Source organism: Mixophyes fleayi, chromosome 2 (genome assembly GCF_038048845.1).
Source record: "Mixophyes fleayi isolate aMixFle1 chromosome 2, aMixFle1.hap1, whole genome shotgun sequence".
NCBI lineage: Eukaryota > Metazoa > Chordata > Amphibia > Anura > Limnodynastidae > Mixophyes > Mixophyes fleayi.
Window position 1 is genome coordinate 100,352,213 of NC_134403.1, and position 24,371 is coordinate 100,376,583.

At 39.2% G+C, this 24,371-nt stretch overlaps 1 pseudogene; it reads left to right on the top strand.

Moving 5' to 3' along the window:
* LOC142139839 (calcium-activated chloride channel regulator 1-like) overlaps nucleotides 1-24,371 on the top strand; it is an 85,223-nt pseudogene that overhangs the window by 22,431 nt on the left and 38,421 nt on the right.

Genomic DNA, 24,371 nt, shown 5'->3' on the forward strand with positions numbered 1-24,371 from the left:
AGGGTTAAATTCCCACTCCTGCTTTCATGCAGCACACAGACACACGTGTGTACCACATGGATGCAATTAGTATGTTATTTTCCTTACAGATTAATTAGTGCTTCAGAGGAAAATAAAAGACTGTTTGTTTGTTGTTTGGTGAGAACACTGAAGTCAGTTATTTGGCCGGTGACTAGATATTAGATGTATGTCTAGACAGAGACACAGTTGCAGGGATTTTGAATGGCTGCAGGTATCATTATATGCTGAACAAAATGCTGCACTTACCATTCTGACAATAACATTGGACACTTGATTTAACTATTCTGGAGATAAGTGTTGTGCAAATACAACCTCATCACAATATATATAGGCAATGTGACTCAGGGAGAGGAAGATATGGGTTTGCCAGCTATCTATCAGGCTAGAGCTGGCGGAGGAGCTTATGGTTTATAGGGATTGGGTTTCATGAGAATGTGCACAAGATAATGGGCATCGAAAAGACTGACCATCGTTTCTGTTTCTGGACAACGGGGTACATTTAAATTTGATCACTACATTTTGCTTGATCCTAGGTTTAAGTCATATATACAGTAATGTCTTTCATTCAAAATGACACAAATCTTCACAAATGCAAATAGCTTCTTGTGAACAAGCTGTTGGCTCCAGTCGCACGTCACGTCTCCTGCTTCAGCTTCTCCTACAAATACTACTGCCAGAAAAGCTTTTCTAAGTGACCTAGTGATGGTGACTCAACACAGCACACCAATTTGAAAGGACATTATGACACCTGGTCAAACTTAAAAGAAATTCCCAAATATATTGACAACTCTACATGTCGCAATCTAATACAACTTGTATTCGTAGAATGGTGGAGGATGACTTTAATGATAATGTAAAAATTAGCATCTAAAACAGTCCTTTTGAATTCTGGGAGGCAAAAGGAAATTTGGAGCCCCTTGAATAAATTAGCTATGGTGTAATTCAGCTGCCCACATTCAAGGTGTACTCAGAAAGTGTAGTTAGCACAGCTGGAAACATTGTGAGTGATTGTCGGAGAATGTTGAAAAATTGGTGTTCATTAAAATGAACAACAAATTGTATGAGGAATACTGTTCTTGCTGCCAATTACAAACGGAATCACTAATGCTAGATTCCAGTGGGGAGGAACTAATATTGCGTGTTAATGATCTTGACATTAGTTATGAGGATGATGATGCCATTGCCAACATACAGGAAGTTGACCACTGTTAGCCATATGCCCATAAGTATTTTGTTAAAATCTTTATGTATTCTCCAGGTCATCAACCAACAGCCAAAATGTTCTCTTTTGTAGAGGCCCAAACAAATCAAACACTTCAGGCACAAAAGTGGCAGTTTCTGCCGCTGAGGTGCTTGGTTTGTTAAACCATGTGTATGTCCTTTTCAACATATGGATGAGTGGGTGGGCCCAAGGATATTTCCATCTCGCACTATTTCACATTAAGGCCTTGGTCTATCATCTTGCGTAAAATGCTATGAGTTCGATAGCTAAATATTCAGAAAGTCAACAACCTTAGGTCGACCAAATAATAATGTCTACATTTCAATTATGAACCAAATAATACTGTCTACGTTTCAATTGTCAACTTAATAATACTGCCTATGTTACTATTCTCAACTTTCCAACCCTGTCTATATTATGGTGTCGACCATATAAATGTTGATCATGCAACTGTCGAACATATGTATCACATCCAGCAAGGAGTAGTAATAAGGTGGAATTCCATACTTTATATGCTTCAACGATTTTCTCAAACCATTTCAGCTGTGAGTGGCAGTTGTGAACAGATCAATAGAAAATAGACTATAAATAACTGTAAATGAATGTTATTGCTATAAATAGTAATGTAGGAACAAAAACAGCTCACACTCATATGATTTTACCTATTATTCACAATTTTTAATTAAATCCAGATCCAAAACCAAAACACATGAAAAATTTGGTCCAAAACCATAACACGAAGATGGTTTTAGAACCGAAACCAAAACCAAAGGGGTCTGTGCACATCTCTACTAATCATATCTTTTCAGTAAGACTGAAAGCCTTTTAGGTTTGTCCTAGAAAATAATAGTTAGTCCAGTCATTTAATTTATTTATATTTATTTATTACATACAGAGGATAGTGGAATAGGAATATAGCTTAAAAGTGACAGGTTGATGACTTTCATTTTGTTTGGCAATATTTGTGATTTTTTCAGGATGGTTGTATTGTTTTGGGCATCAGATACAGTAAGTCAGAGACATCAAAATCAGGGGCAGGCTGGGCTGGGAGGCTGGGGGGCATCTACCTCCCGAGCTAGCCCCATAGTGGGTAGTGGACTTCCTTACGCTGGGTCACTGGGCCAGCTGCATTTTTTTCCCTTTAAAATGTTCCTAGTAGGCTGCTGAGTCAAGTCTTGCCCCCCCGGGCTAAAATTTGTCAGCCCTCCCTTGGTCAAAATGATCACCTCCACTGTGATTGCCAAACTGTCATACTTTTAGACATAGGAGTGGAAATTTAGTTATACTGGTGTCTTTTTAGCTGAAAAGCAGATATGCAGTTTTTGTGGGTGTTGCAGCTGCTTTTGTACTCTTTCGTAGATGTTCCTCTACTAAGTGTAACAAGGCCTTATTTACATTTCTTATTTTACATTGTGACAACTGCATGACAGCTATTATTTGAATAATAAAACAAATACCGTTCACCAGATTTTTTATTACAATTGATGCCAATATAACATGTCTCATATTTTTATCTCCATTGAACATGTCTGGGCAAGTTAGCTGAATATCCTATCTGGCCCTGTAGTGATATGCTGTTCCTTTTTTAACTTGTGTTCCTAATGCTCAATAATGAATAATTTAATTATAGTATCAAAAATAATAGAATTTGTTAGTACATTTTACAAGGCCATCAATTAAATAATATACACTTTTGAATTACATATATACAGTATACATAAACATAAGAATAATTTTTTGAAGTCCTTTTGTACTTTTATTGTTTGTGTTTCTGTACCATAACTTTCTTGCAAACACCCCAAAGATTAGATTTTATTTACTAGATGTCATAAACTATATACGTAAATATAATTTCCCCATGGGTGATGCTCGCTGTCAAAACTTGAACTTTTAAACCTTGAACTTTGAAAGGAAATGCTATCACCTCTAGGCCTTTTAATATTGCCTGAATCGTTTCAGTTCATCCCTTGTCTCAACTTTTTATGTACAATGGATGATTGGTCAACTCTTTCAGGTCTGACTAAAACACATTATCATAGTATGCAGTTACTATGTGCGGTAGGTCTAAACACTGACATGCTCCTACCTACTAACATGTTCAAGTGAGACATTTAATATTTTTTGTTAATGCAGTTTTGTGTATTTAAAGTCACAACATGCTGTTTGGCATACTTTTATTTGCTAAGTAGAAGCTTTTAAAATATTTTTATATATATTATGTCTCACAGCTGGATAAGTTGAACACAATTTAAAATGACCAGTTACATATTTAAATAACCATTTTATGTACCCTCTAGCTCATATTCAGTACAATTAGCGCCAGTAGTTGAAGAGGGCTGGTATATAATGGATTGCCATACAGGCCACCTCCTACTGCCTTCATTGTAAAACTATCAAATTCCATTCCCTTACATTTTCCATACCACCACTTCTAAATTTCCTCTTCGACCATTGATTATCACTAGAAAATTGGATCACAAACATTGCAATAAAATAACTAATGGTAAAAAATGGCGCTACGGAATTTGCTGGCGCTATATAAATAAATGTTGATGATGATGATGATGATGATGATGATGATGATGAAGTAATGGTAAAAAATGGTGCCAAAAGATGAAAAAAGACTCCTCTGCATACATTGACTATATAACTTTAAAACTGATCATAAACAAGGCAAAATAGCATGTTTCACTCCAAACACATTCCCTGGTTCTCTAGTTTTGCGGAGTAGGCTACTTCTATATAATTATTAAAAGTGAAATACACACTGAGGACCTTATGCAGAGTTGGATGCAATTTACACTGAAATGTAAGTGTAAATTGCATCCTTTTTAAATATGTACTTTACTCTGTATTCATAGGCCAACGTATCTTAGGATAGATAGCATAGTATGCAAAATGTGTACATTTTACTAGGATATGCTTTAAAAGAATCATATGCTTATTTTGCTGTAAGCCCACCAAATAAATAAATGAAAAAAGAAAAATAAGTGGGTCCCCCCAAAAGGAAAAACCAGCCCTACTGCTGCCAATCTAGGCAGATACTGGCAAAATTGGTTAGAGATTAAAAGTGCAGGGTCCCTCCAAAGTTTCCAATGCTAGAACTAGGCACACTGAGACCTGCAGTGCACCAGGGAAACATGTAAATAAAATAAAGAGACACACACATAAGAAAAAAAACAAACATTTATTGGAAATAAACACTCCCCACACCAACCTCGTTGATCCTCTTTATTTCTTCAACTAGGTCTGGGCTGGCATCTTGCTGTAAAAATGATGGCATGGGAAAATGTAAAAACCCTCATAGACATCGCAAGACCAACTCTGTTTAGAGCTCCCATTGCAAATGAACTCTTAAAAGCTGTGCAGTTATATTTTATCACCTAGTCCCGCCACATCCCAGAAGTTTTTTGTTGCATTGAGAGCTGGTGACTGTGGAGGCTATTGAAGTACATAGAACTCATTGTCATGTTCATGGAACAAGCTTGAGATCACATGTGCTTTGGGACATGCCACGCTATGCTGTTGGAAGTATCTAACAGAAAATGGGTAGACTGTGGTCATAGAGAGATGCACATAGTCAGTAAGAATGCTGTAACAATACTTAGATAGGCTGTTGCATTTAAATGATGTTCCATTGGAGTTAAGGGGCCTAATGTGTGCCAAAACACATTCCCCACACCATTAAACCACCGCCAACCTGCACTGTTGATACAAGCCATAATGGACCGTTGGTTTCATGTTGTTTATGCCAATTCTGACCCTATCTTCTGCATGTCACCGCAGAAATTGAGATTTGCAGACCAGGCAATGTCATTCCAATGATCAACTGGCCAGTTTTGGTGAGCCTATGCCCACTGTAGCCTCAGTTTCTTGTTCTTAGCTGACAGTAGTGGAACCCAGGGCAGGGCCATCTTAACAACATTATGGGCCCCCGGGCAAAGCAGTGGGGCCCCCACCTACACAACCACTCACAGGAATAAAAAATTAAATCATCAATAATATTAATCTTATATTTATTGTTACCTGCAATAAAACCAGTGTTTGAACATTAAAAAAACATGCTGTACTACAGATATTGTTCCACCTTTATATGCCCTTATGTTATGAAATATGCCTTTATGATATGAGATATGCCTTTATGATATGCCCTGATATATGAGATATGCCTTTATGACGAGATATGCCCTTATCATATGTCCTTATGATATGATATTCCCTTTATTTTTCTCCAATTGCTCCCCCCTTCAGCATATATGTGCACTCAAATGTAGTCTTAGTAAAACTTTAGAAATTTTTCTGTCTGATCGGTATTTAAAACTGCAAAGCAATAATCACCTTGAATAGGTTATAACATCTGTTACTCAACTCTAGTGTACTTACAAAACAAGAATATTTTCAAAGTAACTAGCTAGCTTAGAATAGGAATATTTTCCCTTACCCTGCCTCTTACCCACTTTATGCGCCCCTTCCTCATAACCAATCAAATTATTTTGCATATTTATGGGGTATTAAGGCAACCCTGAAAGCAACCCTCGGTGGCAACATCCTAATCCCCTACCCCCTCGTTGGAGGAGCGCAAGTACAGCAACTCAGAAACTGAATCCCCCTTCACTTACCTTTCTATTGTCTTCTCTTCTTTTTCCTTCTTTTCTGTTTTTCTTGTTCTTCGAAACCTCGCTTGCTTCTCCGTCGCGTCTCCTGTTGGTGCGCTCCTCAATCAAAATGTCGGGCATGATGGCGTCACAACCGACATTCAATGCAACCGCAACACGAGGGGAACAGGGAGGGAGCCGGATCGCTGCAGCGTGAATGCAAAATGGTAAGGTTTTTTTGTTTGTTTTCAGGATTACTTCCCAGTTGCCAAGCGTGCCCAATGGGAAAGACGGCCCTGAGCCAGTGGGGTCTTTTGTTGCTCTAGACAGTTCACTTCAGGGTTGTATGTGCTATGCATTATTGGGTGAAACACTCATGATAGAATGTTATGTACAATATTATTTGCCCAGTAAGGCTACAGAGAAATCTCCATATTAAGTTAAACTGACGCATATATTAGAATACTGGGAAGCAAGGCCTACTCCATGTACATGTCCATGCTCATACAACAGATAGTATTCTAGTATACTATACTAAGAGCCAAAAATGAAAGAGAGTTCCCCACCAAGACACTAACTAGCAATTAGCATTAGTATCTGTTTTATAAAGATCCTGAGCATGTTGTGGAGTTGGGCACATTTTTGTCTAAAAAAAGCAGGTGCAAATAGTGTTCACAAAAAAGCACACAATTGCTTATATATGCTGATTTTCATGGATCTTAAGCTCTGTGTGAATCACCATATACTATATGCATAAATCCATGTTTATGCAAAACAAAAAGCAGGATGATTCACTATTAAGCATATAATCATGCTGATGACAGGAAAGTCATCATCATCTTGAAGTAATGTAGTAAAAAAACAACCAAACAGTATGCCCCACCCAAATGAGTGTTCCCAGAACTAACGCTCATAGCCTAGGCCTCCGATAAAGGTGCTACAGCAGTAGGTTACTACGGGCTGGTAAAGCTATAATAGGGAATCCTCAGCTTGACAGTAAATCGTCAGCATGAGGTCTCCCTGGTAATGTCACTTAGCCCTTGCTTGTTCAATATGGAGTTAAATTTCTTAGGGGAACCGAACCCTCAAAAAAATGTACTCCCCTACCAGGGTGTTCATTGCGGATAATGGTGAGACTCCACGTGGGTTCTCACCACTACTAACTAATACAGAGTGAGTTTCCATGATCTGAGCAATTTGTTTATTGATTAAAAGCTGACTGTCCACCCGGCCTGTCAGTTGCATTGTGATTCCACTAAGAGCAAGTACTTGTCTTTAATAGGGTTTTTTGTTCTATTGCGAATGGTGTACATGGAAGAAGAAAGAGGGGGATGAGCAATAAATTGGAAAAAGCAGATGTGGTAGTTTTTAATTTTAATTATTTTTTAACATTATATGTGCTTTGTTTACAGTATTTGTATACAGGTGCACTACAGGTGTAGAATATCTTCATGTATCAGCATGCACTGACAGCAATGAATATGCTGGCACTGCTATCTCTACAAGTGTCAGCATACCTAAACAGTTTAGGGGCTTGATGGTACCTCTAGAGCACCATCATAAAATACTATTTATCAAATGAAAGTTTATTACCCCGCACCCACCACCATTTTTTTAAAATAAAGTTTTCTTTTTTTTAACATTTTGCAAAGGTCTGTGTTGATGATTGTCTTCAGCATAAATCTTTGAACCAACCATCAGACTCAAATAGAAACATAGGAAATTGAAGAAAGAGGCCTTGAAATTTAAAAAGGCAATCCAGCAATTGAAGAGGAGAGAGAGAACTATAACCTCTACCTTCAATATCATTAAAAAAAAAGTACTTTTCAAAGCATGCATTTTCTCAAATGTCACCTGTTTTGTATTAATACAGGAAAAGAACAACTTAACATGCACTGTTATGTGAGAGGCTGCTCTGCGGATGTGGAGCCTGTGAAGAGGACGAAGAAAAGAAGAGAACACTCAACTGTCCAGGGATCCGATGAAAGTAAGCTGTTCCTTCTTCCAGGGTTCCCGGCGCTGGTGACAGAGAATCGGAAGCAATTCACTGCCAGTGGCATGAATGGTGAGCCAATCAAGGTTCACCTCCGGCCATTTGAATTTTTGGCACCGTATCGAGCGAACAAGTGTCTGTGCATCACCAGTCCCCACCCATGCAAAGACAATTATATTGTCATCCCGTAAGGAGTAGTTTGAGTTTTATGGCTAGAGTCAAGCGGAGATCTTCAGAAACAAGATAATGCAATCAAGGCAGAAGACGCCAGGATCAACACAGAAGATGCTGGATAGAAGAAAGAAGTCAGTAGAGAAAAAAAGATAAGACAGAAGACGGCGACAGACAACGTAGAACCAGAGAGCTGAGGGATCATGCCAGAAGACTTCTGAAGATACTGCCTAGAAGAAGCAGCAGGAGGAAGCAAAAGAGCTATCATGGTTCTCCCCTTCTATCAACGTAAGCTGCTAGAGTGAGGTAAGGTCTTTTGGGTAGCCCTCTTCCAGACCCACGCCATTCCTCTTTCCTACACTTTGGACACAAGGCCGTGGGCATCTCACAGGCACTAGGATCATGCAGTAGCAGTGGACATAAGGCCCTGGCTAATTAGGATTGTTTAGGTTCATTGTATTTTCTTTAGGGTGCATTAGTTTCAAGTCAGGCTTAGTCTGTGGTCCAAGATAATTTCAAGTGTAGCTTGTGGCACCATTTAAATAAAGAATTACCCTGTAGCCAAGTAAATTACAGGAATAGCTTGTGGGCATGAATTTAAGGCACTAGGACTGTGGAGATGAGATTGCAATTAGGCCTGGTAACAGAATGTACCCTGTCATTTTGAGACCGCATCCGGTCTGTCCCCATTGTATTGTGTGGTGGTCACTTTACTGTATTATAGTCTTTTGAAATATTTTTCCCTATAGGATTCAGTCAAATCATGCCCCCAATAAAGACAGGCTATTTGTATCTATTGTTCCCTGTCGACTGTCTTTTGTGATTGGTGTTTTTGAACTGTGGGGTTTGAGTTAGTGCAGTACACTACAACTAAAGTTGCGCATCTGGTCAAATAGAACTTTTGTTAGGACCACGACACTGCTGGTTTGTTGTTGTTGCAGCTAGCACTAGTGTGGGAGGTAAATTTTAGCGTAGACAGCCTTGTTGGTGGGTTGTCTAGTGTCTCCCCATTTTCTAGGCACTAATCCTTGGAATTCAGACGACCATCAAGAGGAGGCGGTGATTATTTGGTTAGTATCATCTTTCTGTTTCGCCTCTCTCTCTTGGTGTAGGCTATCACCAGTACATCAGTGTGTAGAATATTTGGGTGGGCTACTTCCCTGTCCTGAATATCTGTAGTCCCATCACCAGGCACAGACCGAACTGAGGTGTCAGTGATAGGAGTGCAGGGTCTCTACTTCTGGCTGTCACCTTACGCATACTTAAAACTGGTAATACATGTAATATATTTGGTATGCACAGTTATGTTTAGGTACATTTTCTCTTAAACTCCTGATTGATTGAGCCTCATTCATGTTTTCAATAAATTATAGGACTAAGGTGACATGGGGATTGTCTTTATTTAAAATATCACATTCATACATTTCAGAATTTTTATTTCCCTAGTTAAATTACGCTTCTAAATGGATTTTCCTGCAAAAAGTCAGAGCCAAGAATATATAAAAGGCAGATCTTTTTACCAGGAAATGAAGCTATATGGTCATATGTAAAATCAGGAGCCACTTCCACATTGAACAATGTCAACCCATGAAGCCCATTTAAATATCTAGTCCTCCATTACAAAACCCAATTCTTGCATATGGGTGTAATATGAGGAGTTCTTTATTTTACCATATTAGGCTAGTAAAATCTAGATCTGCCTAGATCCTCCCATGAGTCTGTAGCAAACTTCGTCATCCCCCACAGTCACTGCCATCTTGACAGCTCATTTTTTTACTATGTAAACAAGCACAACTAATGATGCAAAAACATTTTTGGTGTATGCCTGCATTTATGCAGCTTTATAAATTGCCCTTAAAGAAACACTTTTGAGAACCAGTAGAGAAATTTATTCATAAAAGTCTACAAATCAGGCTCAAATGCAGGAAATAGGAAATAAGAGAGATTTGACAGGAATGTGGGTAGTTGGCAGCAGGGTTGCAACAAGGGTGGTGAGATTGGCCCGAGAGGCAAGGTTGAGGAGGCACAATCCCTACCAGCTATATGCAGCTCCCCAGATAAGCATTAAGCCCCATCGCATGCACTTCAGGGCTGCAATTTCTCAGTGACAGGGAGCCGACAAAATGAGGAAGGCGCTAGGTTCATGCAAAGAAAATGTCAAGACGCTGTATAGAGGAGCCAGACTGGAAACAAGAAGAAGCAGGACGAACACAGAGCAAAAAGATGACAGAACAGGAAGATGGCAGAGCAAGAAGAAACAGGAAGAAGACACAGCAAGGAAAAGCAGGAAGAAGAGGCAGAGCTAAGAAGAGAAGCTAAGGAGCCCTAAGGTAATTAAATTACTGTAAGGGCTAGAGAGAAAATTGGGGGAGAAAGGACTGGAGATTATAGGTGGAGAAGGGAGCTGGAGAGCACTGGGGGAGAGGGAGCTGGAATTAACAGGGGGAGAGGGGGTGGAGAGATCAGGAGTTATTGCTGGAGAGAAGGTGGGGATGGGGGGTCTGAAGAGAACATGGCAAGATTAAGGGGGCAATGGAAGGGGGTGGGGTTCTTTGGAGTACATAAATATATGCTACATTAATACAATAAAAGCATAATAAGTAATTCATTATAAAAAAAATGGATGACTACTATATTCAAATTGGCGATGATGTTTTTATTAGTAATAATACAGTCCTGGCCAAAAGTTTTGAGAATGGCACAAGTATTGGTTTTCTCAAAGTTTGCTGCTTCAGTGTCTTTAAACTTTTTGTCAGATGTTGCTATGGTATACTCAAGTAAAATTACAAGCATTTCATAAGTGTCAGCGGCTTTTATTGACAATTACATTAAGTTTATGCAATGAGTCAATATTTGCAGTGTTGACCGTTCTTTTTGAAGACCTCTGCAATACTCCATGGCATGCTGTCAATCAACTTCTGAGCCACATAGTGACTGATGGCCACCCATTCTTGCCTTATCAATGCTTGGAGTTTGTCAGAATTTGTAGGTTTTTGTTTGCCCACCTGTCTCTTGAGGATTGACCACAAGTTCTCAATGGGATTAAGGTCTGGGGAGTTTCCTGGCCATGGACCCAAAATTTCGATGTTGTGATCCTTGCAAACTGCTCTTGGATGGTTGGGAGTAGTTGCTCTTGGAGGATGTTTTGGTACCATTCTTTATTCATGGCTGTGTTCTTAGGAAAAAAATTGTGAGTGAGCCCACTCCCTTGGCTGAGAAGCAACCTCACAAATGAATGGTCTCAGGATACTTTACTTTTGGCATGACACAGGACTGATGGTTGTGCTCACCTTTCCTTCTCTGGTCACGAGTTTTTCCAGACATCCAAAACAATCTGAAAGGTTATTCATTTGAGAAAATTATTTTACCCAGGTTCTCAGCAGTCCAATCCCTGTGCCTTTTGCAGAATATCAGTCTGTCCCTGATATTTTTCCTGGAGAGAAGTGGCATCTTTGCTGGGCTTCTTGACACCAGGCCATCCTCCAAAAGTCTTCACCTCACTGTGCATGCAGATGCACAAACAGTTGACTGCTGCCATTCCTGAGCAAGCTCTGCAGTATTGGTGCCCCAATCCCGCAGCTGAATCAACTTTAGCAGACGTCCTGGTGCTTTTGCTGGAGGTTCTTGGGTGCCCTGAAGTCTTCTTCACAACTTTTAAACCTTTCTCCTTGAAGTTCATGATGATCCAATAAATGATTGATTTAGGTGCAATCTTACTAGCAGCAATATCCTTGCCTGTAAAACCCTTTTTGTGCAAAGCAATGATGACTGCACATGTTTCTTTGCAGGTAACCATGGTTAACAGAGGAAAAAACAATGATTTCAAGCACCACCATTCTTTGAAAGCTTCCAGTTTTTTATTCTAACTCAATCAGTATGACAGAGTGATTTCCAGCCTTGTACTCATCAACACTCTCACCTATGTTAACGAGAGAATCAATGACCTGATGTCAGCTGGTCCTTTTGTGGCAGGCTGAAATGCAGTGGAAATGTTGTTTTTGGGATAAACTTCATTGTCATGGCAAAGAGAGACTTTCAAATTAATTGCAATTCATCTGATCACTGTCCAGACCTATCATAGAAATAGGCACGTTTGAATAAGGTTGATCTAGCACTAAAGATCCGTACTGTGTATCTGCAATAATATGTGAGACTACCTATGTAAATGAAGTTTTCAGTATAGGGGGTGTGTAGCGTGCATAAAAAAACCTGACATAAGTCAGTGCTAGTAAGAAATTGTAACTATGGAGTTCAAAGCAGATTATCGATGAACACATCCAAATGAGTCCAAAGTACAAATGCCTGACAAATCCGAAAAGATGTTGTCACATAAGTATATGGTATGTCCCACAATACTTGCTGTTCTGTAGTCCTTCCTATTCCTTGCTATTCGGAGCAATGTTGTCCGTCTTCTTGATAGTAGCAGACTTTTGATCCTTTGACGTGCTGTGATAAGAGACGCATGGAATGCATGTATCACTTCCTGTAGGATGGTCCTGTTCTAGTAATTTGTGAGGGGAGTTACCGAAACGCGTTTTGTCACTGTTGTGACTTTCTCAATGAGGAGTGTATAGTTCCCAATCGTATCAGATTATATGTCCTCAATTTGATTGACAATTGATACATTCCGTAAAAACACTGTCCTGATTGCCTATTGGTCAAAGTGATTCCTCCATACAGTATTATAGAACAGTTTGAATGAGTGGGACAGATAGGATTTGGTAAATATAAACAAATGAGACTATATACAAGTATTTGGTTTACAATTGCCAAAACATCTGTATACATTAAACAACACGCAGGTGTTATGTTACAATTGACCAGTTTAGCAAATGCTTGGGGGATTAATCTACCCCTCCCCTTTTCCTCAGAAACTGCATACGACAACTGAAGTGTTACAAAGTAATATTTACCTGTTCTGGGTTTTTTTTTTGCCACTCTCCAAAAACCAACAAAATTAAATCTCACATGAAAAGAAAGTGATGCACTTCAGGATCTGCAAAATAATGACAACCTTGTGATTAAGCCTGCAGAGAAGGGGGGTTGTGATTCTTGACCAAAGTCAATATAATGCTGAAGCACTAAAACTATTAGGAGATTCAGATACATACCGAGCATTAAAATCAGATCCCTAAAGCAAATATCAGGAATTGCTGATTAGAATGATATAAATGGTTGCCAAAAGTGCATTTTCACTAAGAAAGAGTATGAATTCCTCCATGTCAAACATCCAGTGATTCTGGTTTTTTACTATATACCGAAGATACACAAACATTTACAGAACCCTCACGACCGCCCCATAATTTCCGGGATTAACTCACTAACAACAAATCTATCACAGTATCTGGACCATTAACTTCAAAAATATGTGAAATAGCAGACAGCCCATTTTCAGGTTGCAAAGCAAGTACTACAAATTCTATAGAATGTCACCTGGCATTCTGATTACAGGCTAGTCACAAACGACATTACGTCGCTGTATAAGGTGATCGACACTTCACAAGGACTAGCCAGCATCAAATATCATCTCACTCATGATCGGAACATCAATCTAGAACAAATTGAATTAATTCTTGAAGGTATAAATTTCATGCTGAAACATAATTTTTTCTAGTTTCAGGAACAATTTTACTTGCAGATTAGTGGTACTGCCATGGGGACTAGGTTCACTCCAAGCTACACCAATCTTATCATGAGCAAGTGGAATATGAAGCGATATGGTCCAACCATGGCTTTGGAGCGAACCTGGTCCTCTGGCGCAGATATATAGATGATTTATTTCTCATCTGGAAAGGAGATGAACAATCCCTCCTCAATTTCATAACCCACATAAATAAAAATCCCTATCAATTAAAATTCATTCCAAAATATAGTAAAACTGAAATTAAATTCCTGGATTTTTCTATATATATATATATATATATATACAGGACAATAGACTGGAAACTAAGACATATTACAAACAGGTAGATGTTAACAGCTACATCTTGGACACAAGTAATCACTCCCGTCAATGGCTTGTCAGTATTCCGACAGGCAAGTTTAAAAAAGTCTGAAGGAACTGCTCAGATATCAGCAACTACAAAGTACAAGCTAAATATCTTAAATCCCAATTTGAGCAAAAATATTACAACAAGCATGCCTTGGAGCTAGTCTATACAAAAGTCGAACATATGAAGAGGCAAGATCTTCTGAATTATAGGAATAAACCGACTGATGTAGAGATAGGAACTAACACCTACTTCATAACCAAATACAACCAGTCAGCAAAAGAAATTATAAAAATTGTCAAGAAAATTTGGGAGATCCTGTTACAGGATGAGGATCTCAAGACAATTTTACCCACACAACCCAGTATTATTTTTAGAAATCCACCTGCTCTAAGAAAGAAGTTGGTAAAAAAAATCAGATGAAACTGAAATCTAGGGGTATATTTACTAAACTGCATGTTTGAAAAAGTGGAGATGTTGCCTATAGCAACCAATCAGAATCTAGCTATCATTAATTTAGTACATTCTACAAAATGACAGCTAGAATCTAGTTGCTATAGGCAACATCTCCACTTTTTCAAACCCGTCGTTTAGCAAATATGCCCCCTAGACTTAAGGTCCAGTTAGTCCTCACAATGACAAAGAACCCTACTGGTTTCTGCCACTGCGGCCGATGTTCAGGTTGTTCATCCACCAGACATAAAAGCACCAAACCTATTAATGAGTTTACTTCCATCCAAACAGGATAGAGATATAAAATCAGGGACACTCTCACTTACGACACTAGGAATATAATCTACATCTTACAATGTCTGTGTAATCTCCAGTACATGGGTCGAATGACCAGACCCCTAAAAACTTGAATAGGGAACACATAATATAAAAAAAAAGGGCTAGACACCCATAGTGTATCCCAACACTACAAGTATAAACACAACAAAGACCCATCATCCTTACAGTTGATGGCAATTAAAAAAGTACAAAAGAATTGGAAGGGAGGAGATTTCACGAAGACTATCAACACAGTTGAGACCAGATGGATCTATGAGTTGAAAACCCTGGCCCCTGGGGGTCCCAACATAGATTTTAAAATACAGAGAGTCACGATCAGCCTGGCAGCTCCTACCTTTTGGACTTTATTATTTGTATTTGTTCTTTTTATGTGTTTTCAGCAGTACCTCTGATGTCCAGAGGTGCTGCTATTGTGCATTTATTGTGCTTTAAGGGTTAACCTTTCTGTTCTCCAATTATTCCATGCACCTGGGTGTGGTCTCTTTTTCCCTTTATATACCTGTTACTCCCAGCACACAGGGCTGGTTATTGTTGTCCCATCCTGTGATGTCATATCCTTGTTGCAACCTGTGGATTCTTCCTCCTGCCTTGCTCCTCTGGTTCATGCCTGCTTGGAACCTGTTCATACATCCTGCTTCCCTGCATTAGCTGTTTACCTGCTGGTTTCTGAACATTCTTATTATTTCCTGCATCAGCTTGCACCTGGTATTTACTACTGCTCTTGATTACCTGCTGTTTATACTTTTCTGCAAATAAACAGAGTGTTTTCACCATATCCGTGACTCCTAGCTGTACTCCTGTTGTAACCGTGACAGTATAACCAGCCTACAAAACAGCTTTGGAGTCAGGTGAAAGTTTTGTTTTATTCTGGGACCTTTTTTCTGCAATCAAGTTTTCATTTGTTTTTTGCAACATGTCTGTTTCACCAATCATGGAATTGCCACTGCTACAAACTTTACAGATGGACATTATATTGCTACGTTCTCAGCTTGCTAGATTTTCCTCTTTACTTGTGGACCCACTCAGGAAACTGTCAGATTCTGCCTCTCTTAATTCAGAAGCTGCTGAGCTGCCTCAATCCACCTTCTCTGCTGATGAACCTGTGCAAACAGCACCTCTTAAAAGTACTTCTACAAATTTGCTGCTTTCTATGAACTATGGGGTAACAAATTCCCAGTGCACAGGTGGTCCACGCCCCCATCTGACCGAAGAGGAACGGCGGCGCAGGATAACATACAAGTTGTGTCTCTACTGTGCCAGCAATGCACATTTCTTGCAGGACTGTCCTGTCCGTAGACCACGTCAGCTTACTGAACCATCTCCTGTTATTTCCTCTCCGCATTCCAAAATTGTTTATGCTCCACCATTTCTGTTCTCTGGGAAGAGACCCAATCTGCCAGCTCCAGCCGTCTGTTACTGGACATGATGTCATAACCAGTAGACAGTTGTTTAGCAAGCTGATTGGTAGATGGCACTGGCCATTCTTCAATAGGCTATCAGGAGGTTCTTCCAGGCTGTTTGGTAAATAGCTGGAACTATCAACCAATCAGACCACAGGAAGCTGTCTACTGGGTATGATAGCTTCAAAGCAGAGCCAAAATTGTTGTGCAGCATCCCCGAAGACAGCATTGAATTGCAGGTGAGTAACTTATAAATTTGGATAACCACCAAAGATATGGAGCCTGAGTTTGTCACAAACAGAAATTGGGGAAAAGTGGGACGCCTTAAGAGATCTGAGGTCTGTGTAGGGCATTGCTCCCTAGAAAAAATGGTAGGCCCAGAGATGTGTTTCCATCCTTTAGGGCTTTCACTGTGCAATGGCTCCTGCACATATATAGAAAAAGAGTGGTCAATGACTGGGCATTTCCGGGCATCCCTCACTTCCTAGCCCATAGCACCTAGGTTTGTATAATATATACACAATCAGTCTGGGGTCTGTATATTAAATCCCCCATAGATTTGGGATAGTCTGTACAGTATCACCGCAAAAGCTTCAGGGAGCCTGCATTGTAAAACCAACCGAGACTTGGGGGCCTGTATTGTAAATCACCAGAAAATTGAGGGTTTGTATTTTAGTTAACAGTAACCACTAATATGCAATGTTTTTTTGGCAGAAATGCACTCTGTATTGTATAGAGGTCGCTGAAATGTTGACTTAGTGGCAGTCTTGAACACGCTCTCTATATTGCATACCTCTCAACATTTAGAAAGTGGGACAAAGTAAGCCATGCCCACGGTCCACCCAAACCCCACCAACAAACTTGAAAATTTGATAAAAACGCCACTCATTTATTTGTTAAGCCCGGCCCCCTTTGCAGGCTGCCAAAGTCAGGAGGATTGTTGGAAGGTATGGTATTGTATAAAAGTCACTAGAATGTTGTCTGTATTGTATATTGTTTATTATGATGCCTTATGTATTGTATTAAGATCACTAGAATGTTATATGTATATTGTTTCTGCAGATGTCTATGTAGTGTAGGTAACTAAAATGCTTTCTGTATTGTATATCCGCCACTAGAATGCTCTCTACGTTGCATTTTGGTTGCAAAGTGCTCTCTATGGCATAAATGTCACTAGAATAGTCTCTGCATTGAATAGTAATTAGATGGGGTTGGTAAATATTGTAATTGTTTATATTTCTTTGACATAACAATTTTTCATTCATTCCATTGCCTATTTAAAACCACACGTACATTAGGCAAACCACATCAATACAATTTTTCCATTGCGGCTCGCTGGTAGAAGAGACTGTGACACTTGTTTGTGTTTACCCCCCAGGCCAAAAGTTGCTAGTCAGCCCTTGATTGTAATTTTATTGTAACACTTACATTATACATTTGCTGACTGCTATTATTTGTAATGACATATCATTATATGTCAAATTGTGTCCAGAACTGGAAATAGTAACTACCGGTAAATCTACAGGAAAGGGATTTAAAGGATTCACATCTGTATCCAGTCTTACTGTCATTGGTGTGATACTTCTCTGTGTATTATTGTGGTGTCAGGAGGGAGTCTGATTTTTACTGACCTCTATTTTTCCTTAGTGACAGGTGAATATGTCTGAACAATTTTCTCTGTATGGTTTTACTGTTTACGTCAAAAAATGTGAAGGGCACATAAATGTTTGCATTGAACATTCAGTACTCTGATACATTTATATTTAATCTATTTTCATCCAGATGTATGAACATGTTAATTTGCAGGAGGAGGCAACAACATTATTGCTGTTACATCAACTTAGTACTATTTAAAGCTTAATTTTCCATTTTTGAAAATGTATTTTAAGTCTATTTAAGTCCGAAATGCTCTGATGAACCATATAATGGATCTGTGCAGGTTTACCTATATGCAAACTCAAATATATGCCGAGGACAACATATGTTTAATTGTGATAATGACACTGGAGGCACTGACGAAGGATTAAAAATAATAAATATAGGCAATATCAAACAGCTCAGCCCTACAACAGTTGGTACACTGCTTGCTGCATGCTTATTGAAGTAAACCCAGAGCTGCAATAATCTAGATATTTGTAAATAATGTCCTGATTTGTCACTGTTCTCTGAAATTTCATACAGGTATAATACAACCAACAAACACAAATGAGAAGTACTTGTACCTATATCTGCAAGCAGTTTGGTGTGGCCTGCAATGAAAAAGTACATTTTATTAGCTAGTTCCATTTTAAATTTGACATTTAGGGCATCCCTTCATTCAGTGCTTCCGCTGTATGATGCTAGAATGGGGACATTTTGTGCTCTATTTAATAAGCTCTACATTTTTGTTTGTATCTCCAGTCCTGCCGGCTGAATGTCTGGAAGTGTCTTTATATACAAGACAATCACAAAACAAAACATCCATTTTTGGATTAGTATTTCATTGTTATTGCAAATAGACAGCATTGGATTGTGATTCTGGCCAGGGAATGTGATGCATTCTTTAATGGTGAGATGTGTTTGAATGATATTGGGAGCTGTGATATTCAGTTTTGAAATTATCCAGTCTCCTAAGCTTTATGTTCCAATATTAACAATATATAGTTGATGTGAAAGACTTTCTTGTATTAAGGAGTATATGCACCACCATGTGGCAGAAACAGGTAATTCTTTTCTTACACTACCCTTTAACTGATAAATCACAGACGCATTAGAGATAATTTATAACCAGATTTATAAATATATGACACATTGCAAATTAGAGCATGTTATTGTGTTGCACCTGCTTTTGCAATCTAAGCACACTAACATCCATGTAATGGGCCATGAAATTGTCTATTCAGAGTATTTTGCATAGTGCATTAGTCCTTGTGCATTGTCTCCTGTACTTCCCTCTGTATCCCATAGATTGTAAGCTTGCGAGCAGGGCCTTCTCGCTTCTTTGTCTGTATTACCCAGTATTGTTTATTACTGTGTTTGCCCCCAGTTGTAAAGCACTGCGAAAATTCGCTGGCGCTATATAAATAAATGTTGTTGATGAGGAGGTGCCTGTCACTGGGTATACGCTGTAATAATTGTCAGAAAGAAGCACAAGCCTCTCATTCACCCATTACTACATTCACTGCATTGACACCGTGGTGACTGTCATCATGAGATGAGATGTATGCAACTGCCGTAAATTGCATTTGTGCTGATTTCCCTGAATTTGAACACAAACTTAGTGAATTGTGCTGAATCCCACAAATTGCCATTTAAACTGGTGAATCAGTGATTTGCGAGTTACTTCACGAGTTGCCTCACCCTGTTTTCAAAATTCAATCATTGTTGCAGTGGATTGGCAATGCTCCCTTCTGCAAATCATGGAATGTCCTTAACATTGTATTTATTTAATTAAATCTTTAATGAAATATCATTTTCGTACAGATTGTTACGAGTCTTCTTGACGACCGGGGCGTCACTTCCGGGTCCAGCCCGGCCGTTGCCAAGGCAACGGTCGGACGCCAATTGCTGTAGCGCCACGTTCCGGCAAAGGAGGGCAGCCGGGCGGGTGCGCAACTCTGTTACTAGTCTGTAGGCTAATTAATTCCTCCTAAATGTATTAGGCAAAGGCTGGGGGTGATTTTCAGAGCTAGGCTCTGATTGGCCACATTCAGTATTTAAGGCAGGGAGGGCTTAGCCTCCCTGCGGGTTATACTGTTTCTGACCCAGTCTTGCTAACCTGCTCCTGTTTGCTGTACCCTGTCCTGTGGATACTCTGTTCTATTTGCTGTGTATGACCCCTGCTTGGATTTTGGACTTTGCCTGTTTGCTCGTGACCTGACCCTTTTGGCCTGTACCTTGGATTCTGCTACCTTGCCTGTGACCCCGACCTCTGGCGTGTTTGTTGGCTACCCTGCTTGCCTGTGACCCTTGACCTTGGCTACCGTTTTGACTATCCGCTGCTTTCTGACAGTCTCCTGGCCTGCCGCTGTAGTCCTGCATTACCAACCCACACTACATCTGGAGCTAAGTCCTGGGGGCATCTGAGTACCGGTGAGCGCATCAAGCTCTAAGGGAAAGGCGGCTGCTATAGGTGAAAACCTCCGTCATCTAGTTCTGTGGTTTGGTGATCAGGCCAGCAGCCTAACACAGATCCATATTCAGCAAAGAATACACTCACTCTGTCTAATTCTTCTGATCAGTTGATTCAATCTTCAGCATCTTAAAATCACAAGGCACACCAGAGCAAAGAAAGTTGTGTGACCTCACCAAAGAGCATCTTGCACCACAACTTGGCAGTTTTGTATGTCATAGCTGCCCTCCAATTAACATATGTTGAGATGGCTGTGCTTAAAAAATTGTATGCTATTAATATTTGATGAAATTTAGTTTCTACTTTGCACCAAATTAATATAAATTTATACCAATCATGGTACAGCATTTTTACATAGCACAGTTCTTTTCAATCTTAAGCAGAGGGATAAATTTAAGGGTTATCCATTGTTGATTCATTTTTATAGCATTTCCACATTTTGGAGAGTTAACATTCTGCACTTCTCGACTACATTTTGGATTAGTTGGGAGTGATTTGCAAATTAATTTGTCGACATCATACATCGGAGTTGGCTGAGTTTCAGAATCAGTTGATGGTGAGTGGAGTAAGGGCAGAAATGAAACAATGACTTTATTTCTCTTTTTTGTCCTAACTCTACCCATGTTGTCAATCAACGTGCTGCTGGGAAATTGATTTCTGGAAATAGTCCTGTCACCCTGTACTTTGCTGGAATTAATTGTGGGTCGGGAGGTTAAGTAAAACCCTTATCTCTGCCACCCAAGGTGCCAAAAGTGGGAGGCCGACCGATAGTGATGATGGTGGTAGATTTATATTGGTGCAGGCAGCCTAGGGGGAGTCTGTATGTGCAGCACTGGCTGTTCATGCAGAGCTTAGGATGGTCCCCAAGATGTAGCTGTACCTGGTCCCGAGGTGCCACTCTGCAGCCGTGCTGCCACTCCTAGTATCCTTGGAAGAATGGCCCCTGCATTGAAGTGTCTGCTCAGCTTACCTTGTTTATCTGCAATGTGATAACTGCAAAGAGTATTAGTTAATGTTATCTCTGGGGAAACCATTAGGATAAATGTCTTGTATAATTTATTATTTTCAAAATTTTTATTTTGCATATAACAACTTTGAGCATGAATGTTGAGACCATAATAATCCATGCAACATAGTCACATAAATAAAATAGCTTAAAATGCTGGTCTGTATATTTGTATTGCACCCCAGGCCAATTTTACAATGCCCTTTCTGCACAAATTCCACCTGGCGTAGACAGTGCTCCTTGATCCAGATTACCAGTAATTAAAATAACAGGTATACATAAGAAAAACAATTAAATAATAGAAGAAGCAAGAGCATGATAACTCTGCAAAGCTACTACCATACGCATGGGTCTTTGTGGCATTTTAAAATGTTAAGATCTGTTCATATGTAGAGAAAATAGACAGCTAAAAGCATCCTTGCAGCTAAAGTAAAAAAAAAATATCTTGTTTGCCAATGATACTTGAGTCAGTGAGGCTCGTTTAGAAATTTCAAATCCACTTAGCTTTATTACTTCTGCAAATGCACCTATTTGCAAGCACATTTTGAGATGCATGTCACTTCCCAGTCCATGAATCTGCACCTACTTTTATGAGTAGATCAACCTACTACTAGTTTTAGACAACCACCTTTAAAAATTTTCAACTTTTACACTGTTTTCCAGGGTCGAAGTGGAAATCTAGAAGCGGCAGTATGGAAAATGTAAGTGAATGGAATTTCATAGTTTTACCATCGAAGCAGTAGAAGAAGTGGCGGTATGGCAAACCACCCTATACCACAACACATTGACCACTGATCTTCTCCTATAATAGTGCTTGGCTTCGCTTTATTTATGTTTTAAATTAATTATGAAAATGAGCTGACATCATGGCTGCTTTTATTATGTGTTTCTTTTGTGCTTTCATTTTTTTTTAAATATACTCAGATAGCTCCCTATACTTAGATAGACTTCCTAATGCTCAGTTAGGGTAGTACATCGCAAACCATAGACTTTGATTTAGATTTAGGGTCTATTTAACAAGGTTGGGTGATATGAAAGATTTTCTATTGCTGTTTCTCACAGTGAAAGGAAATCTTCTATCACACAAATGAATAACATTTTGCTGGTGTGGCTGAGAGATGCTCAGCTTCCTGGAGATACTGACTGACAGCGTTAGGAGAACCCTTACTGCTTCTCCAGCCAGTGCAGGGTACCTGTGTGAATGTGTGACCTGGCATTGCTGATTCACACATACGCAGTGGAACTGGAAGCTGGATGTGAAGTTAAAACAAACAAAAAACAGTAAAAAAATTAAAAAATAAATTTGTTTTGCTAAAGAAAAGTTGTTTTATTTATATAATAATAATGCATTTTTTTTTCCCAGTGGGAACACTCTGACTGAGATGGCGAAAGCGATAGGAGGCCAGTGGCAGTACTTGTACTTGTGTATTTATTATTACAGTTACTCAATTTGTTGAACAAACATGGGAAAAAACATCATTTTGATTTTTGGTATTCTATGATATAATATTTCAAATGGTTACAGCTATTATGTGACTTGGTTGTTTTGTGTATATTCATTTATTTTGGCAGATATAATGCTTGAGCAGCAACAACGCTTTGGCTACTTTTCGGCTACCGCCTTTTTGGCAAAGTAGATACAAAGCTAAAAGGTTTGTGATTTAATTCAGCTCAATCCTGACGAACAAAGAACAATTAAACCAAGTGAGAATGGAGTGAAGGAAATAGATTCATTGGTTGCTAGAAAATATTAATCACAGTGAAAGGAAACTGGCAAGTTCACAGTAAGCTATTGTAGTTTAAAAAACATGTTTGATTGGTTCTATTTATTAAGATAATAAAATATATTTCACTTTTGCCAGCCTGCACAATTTATTGTTTTAAGTAATATTTTCTGTATGTTCACATATGTACACACATACCTATAAATATAAAATTGTAACCTCTATCAAATCCTGCTTTTAATATAAAAATAAGAAATGACACTTTCTTTTTCAGATGGTAAATTTGATAGAACATTAAGTTCAAGCTCCAGTGGCGTAGCAATGAGGGTAGCAGTAGTTACAAATTCACTAGGGCCCCGGGGACCCTGCTATGACCCCAATATGCTATGAAGGCTCAGGGCTGCATGCATATTTTTCCCTTGGCAACCACATGAGCACTACCATGGACTTTTTACCAGTTGTGGGAGAGCTTCAAAATCAGAAGATGTGTGTAATAACGCTTCTGAATATCATTCCCATTAGAATGAGTAAAAAGTTATTCCATGCATGATTTCATGTTTGGCGCCAGAGCCATGTGAAATGTAACTTTGTTAGGCTTCCGATGTTTCTTCAATTTCTAAAGTCTGTATACCATCAGTAGCTGACAGGGACTGTTGGTCCTTCTATTGACATTCTGGTAGCTGCTAGTTACCTCTCAATTTAAATACATATAATTATATGTGTCCAAACATAGGGACTCTTAGGGGGAATTAAATTCAGTGCAAAGTGACTCACGGACATTCGCGCGTATATTTTTACTAAAAATATCCGCTCATTTGTCTGAGCATATAATTTTACCATAGTAACAGTAAAACTGCAAAGCTGCGACGTTCCTGAGAACATTGCGGCTAATTGAAATCCCCTTTATTGTTTAGCGTTAGGGCCACTCTATTAAGAGTGCCTTGATATGGCGGGTGGCTTATCATATATTTGCAAATACGCGTGACTGAGACTCCTGCATTTTAAGCCTGATGTAGATTTGGTCGCAAGTGCTATTTTGAAGCTCTTTTGTGCACTGTGCATGTATGTGAAAAAAAGCGTTCATTCAAGTCTGAATGTAGACTTAAACGTATACTTAAGCCTATCTTCACTTAGATAGGCAAAATCGGGATGGTGAAAAGCGTGGCATCCTCTGAAAATGCAGATACCAGCAATTACTAAAAAGTAGTTTTAGGCATTTTTCAATTGTAAATTACAGGTCTCAGCAATACTTTGCAGCCTTAAAGTGCAAGGGTATTCAGGCACTTGCAGTAATACAAGTTCCAGCATACCTTTGGCTTCCAGAGCATGCTAGAACTATAAGCACC